Genomic DNA, 10017 nt, shown 5'->3' with positions numbered 1-10017 from the left:
AAAACGTCTTGCGGCAGAGAGTTGACAGCGGCGTGTGGGACAGGCGGTGGCTCTCTGCCAGGGCATCCTCGGCGAGCCAAATAGTGACACATTTTGTGGTCATGCTAAAGTATCACCACAACTTTGCAAAATTTGATCAAGGATAACATTCTCCAAAGAGGCACCAAGTACTTACAGCAAGCAAAAAATACATTGAAACCTTCTTGGGGAAAAAAAATGAGGAATGGAACTCCTGACCATCTCCCACTCACCTGCAGGAGCTTGGCAAGTGCTGGGCTGTGGGGACCACCGGACAGGCATTTCGGGGTGTCACAGCTGGGGCGCATGGGGGAGAAGTGGGGTCCAGGAGTCCAATGGGTTTCAGTGCTCTAACTCACTCTGAAATAATCAGCGCACACAAAATATTGCCATGGAAAAAGCCGTCACCCTACCTAAAAGCTTGTCAGCGGCTGGGCACTGCTTCTTGATCTCACAGACAGTTTATTTACTGGTGGGTTTAGACAGGCCAGTCCAGCTGCCAACTGCAGAGTGTGTGTGTGTGCGCGCGCGCGTGTGCGTGTGCGTGCGTGTGTGTGTGTGTGTGTGTGTGTGTGGTAATGACAGGACCGGAGGCAGCTTCTCAGCTAAGGACCAAAAAGGAGAGGGAAAAAGGTTTGCAAGGAGTTCATGTAGTCCTGTACGCCAGTTCTGGAAGGTGTTGGAATCCAGGTGTATATTAGATGTGTGTTCTTCTGAAGTTTTCAGGTTTTCCTATAAACCGCTGATATGGCAGTAACCAAGTCCTGAAACTTTCCAGAGCCTTCTCCGTGTGCTGTGTCACACCTACTTAGCAGACTTCCTCATAAATAGACATCTTCAAGAAGTCCTGGGTGATATGATGTACCTTTACACTGTGGGCAAGGTTTGTAGCTGAGTCATTACTAAACTGACTAGCAGAACAGGGAAAAGTATAAAAACTTGTGTGCGGAGAAGCCCTTCTTTCAGTCCCATGGTGTTATCTGTTCTGCAAGTGCACACATAGTCCTACTAGTTCTGAATTTCTAGATACAAAGAAAAATGCATTTCAAAGATACTGGTGCCAGAGACACAACTGTTCGGTGGTTAGGACTGTTTAAAGTATTGTAGCAAGATGCTGGGCTAGTTAGTCTTGCAGGAAGGGTGTAGGTAGGGCAGGTGAGTTGTGTGTCCTGAGTCTGCAACCATGCTTTGAGCTTTGGTGTTTGTCCCTGGAATAGTTTCTAGCAAGTCTGTACTGGTTTTGGCTAGGATAGGGCTGACTTTCTTTATAGCAGCTGGTACAGTGCTGTGTTTCGGATTTATGACCAGTGTTGATAACAGAGATGTTTTAGTTGATCACCAAGCAGCGTCAAGGTCTCCTCTGCTTCACACCACCTGATCAGCGAGCAGGCCGGGGGTGCACAAGAGACTGGGAGGGGACACAACCAGGACAGATGACCCAACTGTCCAAAGGGATATCCCATACCATCTGACATCGTGCCCAGCAGTAAAAGCTTATGGGGAGGAGGAGGAAGGGGGGGACATTCATGGTTATGGCACTGGTCTTCCCAGAAAACCATTACACTGACGGAGCCCTGCTTTCCTTGAGATGGCTGAACACCTGCCTGCTCAGGGGAAGTAGTCAGTGAATTCCTTATGTTGCTTTGCTTGTTTGCACAACTTTGCTTTCCATATTAAATTATCTTTATCTGGGCTCACAAGTTTTCTCACTTTTACCCTTCTAATCCTCCCCTCCGTCCCACTGTGGGGTGCTGAGTATGGTTGGGTGGTGCTGATCTGCCAGCCAGGGTTAGCCCACAACAAGGTCTCACAAGAACAAAACTTCAGACTGAACATAGGGAAAAATAAAAAGGAAAAGAAAAAGCATATTGAAACAAATGTGTTGAGGAAAATGATATAGGGCATGTCTTGGCTGCATGGCTTTCTGCTTTTGAAATACTGAAACACAGAGTGTTTGAGAAACAAATCTTCCCTTTACCTTCACTTCCCCTGAGGTCCAAGACGGTCCTTGTTCTGCATGTGGCAGTGTGACCAGAGGCCCTCGCCTCAGCACCGGGGCCGAGCCAGCAAGTGCTCACACACTCCTGCTCCCCCTCACCCGCCAGGAGGTGACTCTCTGAGTATGAATATGTGTCTTCAGCCTCCAGTTTTTGCTGGCCTGCTTGTGGATGGATGAACAGCTGGATGAACAGCTGGATGAGCGTGTCCAAGGTTTCTCTCGGCTATGCTAATGAGATATTTCCTGTAGAGGAAAATTCCTGGCAATGTTGGACGCCTCACAGATAAAATTACCCAGCTAGCTGAACCAGCTAAAACTATTTAGTTAGATACACTAATTTCGATGACTTGAAATCACACAAGATTATAAGCAGTTCTTGAGATCAGATGCAAAATCATGAGATAGCCTTTCCAAAGAGGTCTCATTTGGAAATGGATATAAATGTACAGATAAAAGTGAGCCTGAGCAGTGTGTGCGCTCATCTGTGGTTACTTACAGAGCCAAGACGGCTCCACATTTATGCAGTACCCTCAGTTATGCATCACAATCGTGCTCCTTTGCAGCAGCCTGTCTGGTTTAGCCTTCTGTAACATCACTGTATATTGTAATGTACTCATCTGAGAGACATCCACTCGATTAACATTTTTAGATATTGAAATAGCATGCGGGTTTCACCCTCTGCAAGGTTTTGGAGCTGTAGATGTGGTCATTACACACTGGAAGGTTTATGTTAAATCTGTTACTCTGTCATTTTTGTGCTTTTTGTATTACTGAAAACATGCAGAGGACGTGAGATGGGTCTGAACTGTTCTCCAAAGCTCTTACAACCTAACACAGAAATGAAGTAGCTGAGGAAAAAGGGACTGAACAGTGGGGTTCAGCATAAGTCAGTGTAACCAAATTCTCACTCATCTGCTCTCCTTGAAACTCTGTGGCTGATGAGAGTTTGGGTCTCTACTTCCTCCTGCACTGCTGGCAACAGCTTTAAAATGTCTAAAAGCTGCAGTGGCTTTAATCCATCCATTTTGTGATTTTAACTTCTTATTCTGTTTGAGAAGAGGTTTTCATTCAATGGGCAATGCCCCCGACTGGCCTTCTCACCTCGTGGGTCACCTCAAACGTCCTTGGTTTCTTTAATGGACAAAGGGCCTAGACACCATCCCTCCATCTGAGAGAGCAAGGGCTTTGCAAAGGTAGGGACACCTCGTCTTGGGGCGTTCACGCACCTGGAGCCAGGCTGCCAGGTGCTGCCCTGGCCTCCCCACTCGGTGTGATGCATTCCTGGCAAGCAGCTTTTGTGGTTTAAAGAACGAATCAAAGGATTTCCCCTGCAGCTCCTGGTGTTTCTGGTAAGAAGTTGCAATGTGTCTTGGCAGCAAAATGCTTCCTTCAGTTTTCTCCTGTTTCCTTCAGTTTCACTTGTGCTCCAGCTGAACAATAACTGCCCAAGGCAGAAGCTGAGTCCCTGCATGTATTGCACTAGGCAGACAAAAGCTGAGAGAGGTTTGGGGAGCTTTCTAAATAATAAGCATGGAGTAATAGAGGCAGAAATAGAAAATAGGAAAATAATTTGTTTTACCTGAAGTCCTAGTGAAGTGTGCTGCAAGGCTGAGGATTAAATGCTAAATCTCTGTCCTGGATCTGAACTGCTAACAGTGTTCTATCTCTAACTGAAGCTACTTGTCCATGTTGGTGTCTGTGCTTGTTGCTGTGAGATTTCTATTTTTCATGGCTAAAATTCAGACTACCTAGTTCAGGTGCTAAGTTTAACTGAATTTCAGCCATGTACACTGTATTTTTTACCACTAGGAGCACTGGAGAGGGCACTGGATGGCGGAGTAGCAAGATTACCTTGATGAGACCGTTAGGACAGGGTCCTTCCCAGCTCAGTCAGTGTGTAGCCTCATGTGCTGTCCTGCAAAAGAGACAAAAACAAGTAGTAATCAAATCAGACTGAAACAAATCTAGCCGTCTGCCCTGTGTCATGGTGACCAGAAATTAGAAGATAAGCAAATTTACAAACCTAGTGTCAATGAGGTTGCTTGTTTTGGTCTTTCTGTGTATTTCCCAGGAACTCTGATGACCTCACTATAGCAGATAGCTTTCTGATAAATGCTAACAAAGTTATGAGGAACAGACCTGCCTTCTTACTAATTAAAAACATAACAGTAAAAAGCTAGGGAAAACAAGCCACAACTGGTCCATCTACTTAATGGATTTTGATTATTGCCATTTACTGGAATCGGGCTTGGGATCAGTCAGGAACCTTGAAGACGCACGTTTCATCTCTGTCGGTCACTTAAAATGCTGACTTTTAAGGGAGCTGGTAGTAACATGACCTCGTTACTGCACCAACTACAGATGATAGGTGGGATGGCTTTGCTCTTACAGGATGGACTTCAAAACAATCACAGGTATTAAGAAGACACCTAGTAACAGGAGATTCTGCTTTGCTGAATGCCACAGAAACCCCAGGAAATGATCCAGTGTTAGAGACTGCTCCAGGTATTCAGAACAAAATCTTCAGTTCCCATTTTCTATCTTAATTGCATCTTCCATCAAATGTAGGACTGAACCCCCTTTCATGGAATAAAGTGCAGTTTCTCTTCCAAAAGCTCCAGTCCTTGGCAGGAGTGTGCAGCACTCGATGCAATCACTGATCATCTCAGGTGCTGACCACCCCGCTGTTTTTCAGACTCTCCAACCGTGACAGAAGCAATGTATTTCTCTCCCTCTTTCATTTTCATGTGATGTTGAGAGGCAAGGTAGCAATTTGGCAGTGGCGTCTAAACGTCCTGCTTGCTCGGTTGGCCAGGATGTACACTGGATCTGAGAGAAGCACTAAAATGTCAAGATTTTGCTGAGATTTCCTTTGGGGTTAACTAGGAAAGGAAAACTGGTGTTAACCTTAACAGACTTGAGGAAACGTAGCATGGCACAAACAACAAGGTGAAACATCTACTGCTGTAACAATGTACCATGTAGAGGAATGAAGCTGGGTTAATTATTATTGATAACATACAGCTGTGGGCTGGCATCAGGGGCGGTGGGTTGGCTGATGTGGATAATGTGCAGCTGTGGCTGGTTCCTGCTAAGTAGTTAAATAGCTCTAAGGGGCATAGAAGAGGAGCAGCTGATGAAGAGAGACCTGAAAGAAGCAGAGGAAGGAAAGAGAGTCCTTGGAGGTAGGAGAGACAAGAAGCAGAGGAACTGGCCTGAAGAGTATGAGGAAACAGCACGGACAGTAGAATCTGACTGATGGAAAAATCCTTGTCTCAGTCTACTAGGTTGTGTTGCAACAGTGCCAGGGTAATGGAAACAATAGGTTTGTTTCAGCAATCAGACCTAAGGCCAGCTGCAATGTAATATTGCACAGCTGTTCTGCTCTAGAGGAAGGTTGTGGGTTGGCTGCTCTGTGTTATTTAATCTTGGGTCAGCTTATTTTTATTAATGGTATTGATGTAATCTTGGAAAACAGGAGTATTTTCTTATTCCATAAGCATACTCTGCATTTTGAAAAATAAAAGGTTTTGAGAAGCATGCTTAGATTGAACTTCTGTTGATTATAGAAAGATTTCTATTAAAGGTAATGGTGTAAGTGGGGTAGAATTGGTCCCTCCTGAGAGACCTGTTTATAAGAAATTTATTAGTTGGCCTCATGGAAGTAAGTCTTTTCTCCTTGCCACACAAATCAATTGTGTTTACTAACTGGGTAAAAGGTGATAGTCTTGCCACATCTCAGTGTGCTGGACTGGAATGTGTTTACAGAGACCTGGGACTGCTTGTTTTGACAAGGACTGTGAGGCTGGGTAGCTCTAGTTTATCAAAACCACAGGTATCAGGAGTACAATTGTCTCAAAAGATCGTGATGAAATATTTCTGATGTCAATGGGAAATTAAGAATGCTGCCATAGATAGGAAGGACACAAATGGAAGTAAATTAATATTTGACTAGTTGCGTAAGGTACACTGACGGTGTTGTGGGCTAACAATAGATATATACTGTAGATAGTTGGGAGGTTTTTTTAGATTCATGCTCACATGCACGTTTTAAAAGCCGTGGAATCAGTTTGCTGACAAACCTCTGCTTCCTCAGCAGTAGAGGAGCATAAAGGCCAGCTCACTGCTGGTACCCAGAGGCTCAGCAGAGCAGGTGACACTGCTGCAGGTGGCATTGCTTCAGGCCCTTTCTTAGCAGCTGCAATAATGTCCCTTAGCAAGCAGGAGAATGAAAGGAGAAGTCAGGTTCCCTATTGCTACCCCTACTGTTCTCTAGAAGTATCGTTGCTTGTAATCCTTACAGAAACAATTTGAGTGGCAGCTTCAGGCAGAGGCTAAACTTGTAGCTATAATTAATTTGGAGCCCTTTGCCAAATGCTTTCATTGTTGCAGGTTGGGAATCCTAGCAGATAAGCACTGAGATGCAGGCGCTCCTATTTCCAGGTGGCAACAAGCTCCTGCCAAGAAGCAGCGAGCAGAAAGCCCCTGACATTGTCCTGGGGCAGGCGCGGGGCTTTTCTGCTCATCCTCAGCATGATTAAATTCCTGATTCAGTAGAGCAGAAAAAGCGCCTTGAACAGCTTTTGCTATTTTCCTTTGCTCTTTGGCAATGCACACCATCTTTACTGCAACGAAGTGCACGCCTGACACTAGTTTTGCTGGCTATCCCTGAACAATTGCTGACTGTCCCTTCCTGGGGGCATCTCTACTGTCAGGTAGCTTTTTGGCTACAGCTTAAAAATGTGACGCCCCCCCCCAGACAGGGTGTAGGGGGAAAAGAAAACAGCATTGAGCAGCAGAGCAGGTTGCTACCTGTGTTTTTCCACCGCTAAAAAATATGTTGGGGTCTAAAATTTCTGACCATGACAGCTCTATGAAATTTAATAAAATTTGTATTATGTCCTTATGGAGCTGGGTAAATAATAAACATTTGTTTCCATCATTCTGTGAGATATACAACATCAATCTTGCATACCAGGGAAAAGTTTACCCCAAGAGGTTTTTAAGATTTATCTTTAAAACCTATTTAATCATAAAAATTAAATACTCTTGTTTTCTGTCAGGATGCATACAATCTATGGTAGCTGCTTAGAGTAAAATGCCTCAGTGACCACAAAGGACCACTTACATCTTTTGTTCTCTTTCTGTCACACTGAAAAAGGCCAGGTACTTCTTGGAGTTCCCTGCTGTTCTCAGTAGGGTGTCCTGCTGACCATTTTCCTCCACTCCCAGCTTGCAATGATGTGATCATTGAGAATTTAAGACACCCAAAGCAATCTTCTGCCCTGATGCTGGGCCACACTGCTGTCAGCATGCCAACTTACTTTGGACAGCTGGAAGATGTTTCCTAGTGCTGGTTTTTGGAAGGCAGATCTGATAACGCATGTTAACAGCACAGGCGGCTGCTGCTAAATCCAGTACCTGGGTGAGCTACTGTGAAATGAGACTGGTTTCTGGCACTCTGGGAGTCCCCGCAGCAATTTCGGATACTAGCAGACAGTATTTGCTGAAGCTGCGGTCAAAGATGAGGAGCAGTGCTAGCTTTCTACTTGGATGAGTAACTCCTTGTAAATTTGTCAAGGTAACAAGTAAAGCAGTGGGATCTAGGAGGCTACCTGGCAAGTGTTACAGAATTTGGACTGTTCCCTTTCTGCAGGTTTCTCAGCCTGCAGAGAACTTCGTGCTGTGAATAGCAGCAGCAAGCACCATACATTCAGAGCAGGAACAGCGTGAGTGGAACACTGCTGTAATGCTGGCCACCAGAACCCACCAGAACAAATGCAAGAGCTGAGGGCTGAAGCAGCACTACTGGAATGTGTGTCTCCTCTCACGAGCCAGGGTTTTCATAACTATGTGGTGCTAAGGAACAAGTTCTCTTCTTAAAGCCTAACTTAGTCCAGGAAAATGTCTCAGAGAAACTGATTCTGGAGGTTTTAGAAAATGGAAGTCTGTACTTGTTCTTTTTTTTTTTTATTTGTAGAGAAGGGGAAAAAAACAGTGAGAAGTACAAATTACCAAAAATCTTCATGGTTTCTAGGTGACATTAAACATGAAAATTACTTCCTACACTTACTGCTATGTGATCCTGGGATGATGAAGCTTGAAACCAACATGCAAAACCAAAGCAGAAAAATCTTGACTTGTTGCTGTGTCTTCCTTTTGTGGAGAACATTGGTATTTTGAATGGACAATGGGAGATAGCTGAACATGTTTAAATCTTTGACTTTGCAAGAATGAATCACTTCAGACATAGATGCTGCAATTGTTCAAAAATATGGCACTTGGAATAACTGTTTTTTAACTCCACTATATAGATGAGCCAACATTTCTTATTTAAAGGGGGGGGGAAAAAAGGATTAATCATTATTAAGACTTGACAGCTTATGAGCATCATTATACCATTCAGCCCGTTCCAGGCAAGAAACGTCACCCTTCTGTTAGCATTATTGTTGAAGAAAGACAGGCTTGTTTGAAAGACCTACAGGCACTGGAGAATTTTCACAGCCCTTGGTAAATAGTCAATTTTCCTTGTTTTAAAATTTTCAAACCATGCTGCTGTTCTATTTAAATTTCGACTTGCTTCACATTCCAATCATTTTTTCTTGTTAAGCCTGTATTTGCAGGTTAGACCTGCATTCTCTTCTGAAACTTTGATAGATTTTGTCAGTCCAAAATTCGGGAATCAGTTCCTCTTTAGGGAACTGCAAAAGCATAAGATTAACTTAAAATTTAATTTGAAATCAGTAGAAATTGAGCATGTTTCTGTGCAGTCATTTATTAACAATGCAATCTGAAGTATTTCCTTGCACAGGATGTTTTCATATAGTGCATTTTCTAGACCCCAAGGACGTTTTTCAGAGCCCTTGCTGTACCTACCTTAATATGCATAGAAAGAGCTGTGCTATCTGATTAACAGTTTTACTCTTTCCAGAGCCCACCTCTCCTTCCAGCTACTGAACTACAGGTGCGTTGCAAATTACTGGACCATCACAGATGCTAATGCACTGCTGGCATCTCCAGAATGCACCCTCTTACCCTCTACCCACAGTGGGCCACTCCAAGAACTCTGATCCCACTTTTGCAGAGAACATGCTCATCTCAGCCTTGTCCAGCCACCCACGCTCCTTTCGTGGTCCTCTGGTGAGGTGATGAGAGTGCCCTGTGAAGTCCAGGCAATCCAGCTGCTTGCATCCTAGAGCCACGCCATTTGGTTTTCCTCCCCGAACCATTTGATCATTTCCCTGTGCTTCCTGTTACAGGTTCCCCTGTAACTGCACCAGGCTGGCAGCACGCGCCCCTCACCTGGCTAACTTCAGGCGCTGGGCAGGCCCTCCGGCTGCAGCCCCCATCGCACCAGCACACACCGCATTCCTGCCTGCCCTATCCAGACTTCCTCATCTGCTTCTTCTCACAGTGCCGTAGTTTTTCCAGGGATGCTCTAAGTCAGACTGCAGGGATCCTGCATTCAGCTGCCTGTTTCAGTCTCTCCTTCAAGAACCCTGTCACTCGAAGTTGTAGGCAGCAAAACCAGCAAAACCACACTTACGAATTATAGTTCCTTTGCCAAAACTGTGCATGCCCACACCTCTAGCTAGGTTTCCTGTTTTTCAAGCCCAAAAGAGCACTGCTTTAGCCTTTTATAGTAGTATTTGCCTTCTATCTTCTTTTGTAAACTGGATGCAGTTTTTTCCAGTAGTGGTCACAGCAGCTCTGCAAACATGGGTAAAATTTTTATTTTCATTGCCACAGTAGTCAAGAAATAGACATCCTTTTGTCCTCAACATTCCGCTACTTGTTTCTATTAATCTCCCACATAATTTTCAAAATCATTGACTTCAAGGCTATAAGTAGCCTTATGTTTTAGTATGGTCTGTAGTCTTTGCTTCCACATTTATTACCTTGCTTTTGGCCACGTTAAGATTACTAAATGTGACTAATCAAAGTTTAATAAAGTGTAATAAAGACTTGGAACAGCTCTCTTATTGCTTGGAACTTCCATG

This window comes from Falco naumanni, chromosome 6, assembly GCF_017639655.2.
Source record: "Falco naumanni isolate bFalNau1 chromosome 6, bFalNau1.pat, whole genome shotgun sequence".
NCBI lineage: Eukaryota > Metazoa > Chordata > Aves > Falconiformes > Falconidae > Falco > Falco naumanni.
This window is presented reverse-complemented; position numbering follows the sequence as displayed.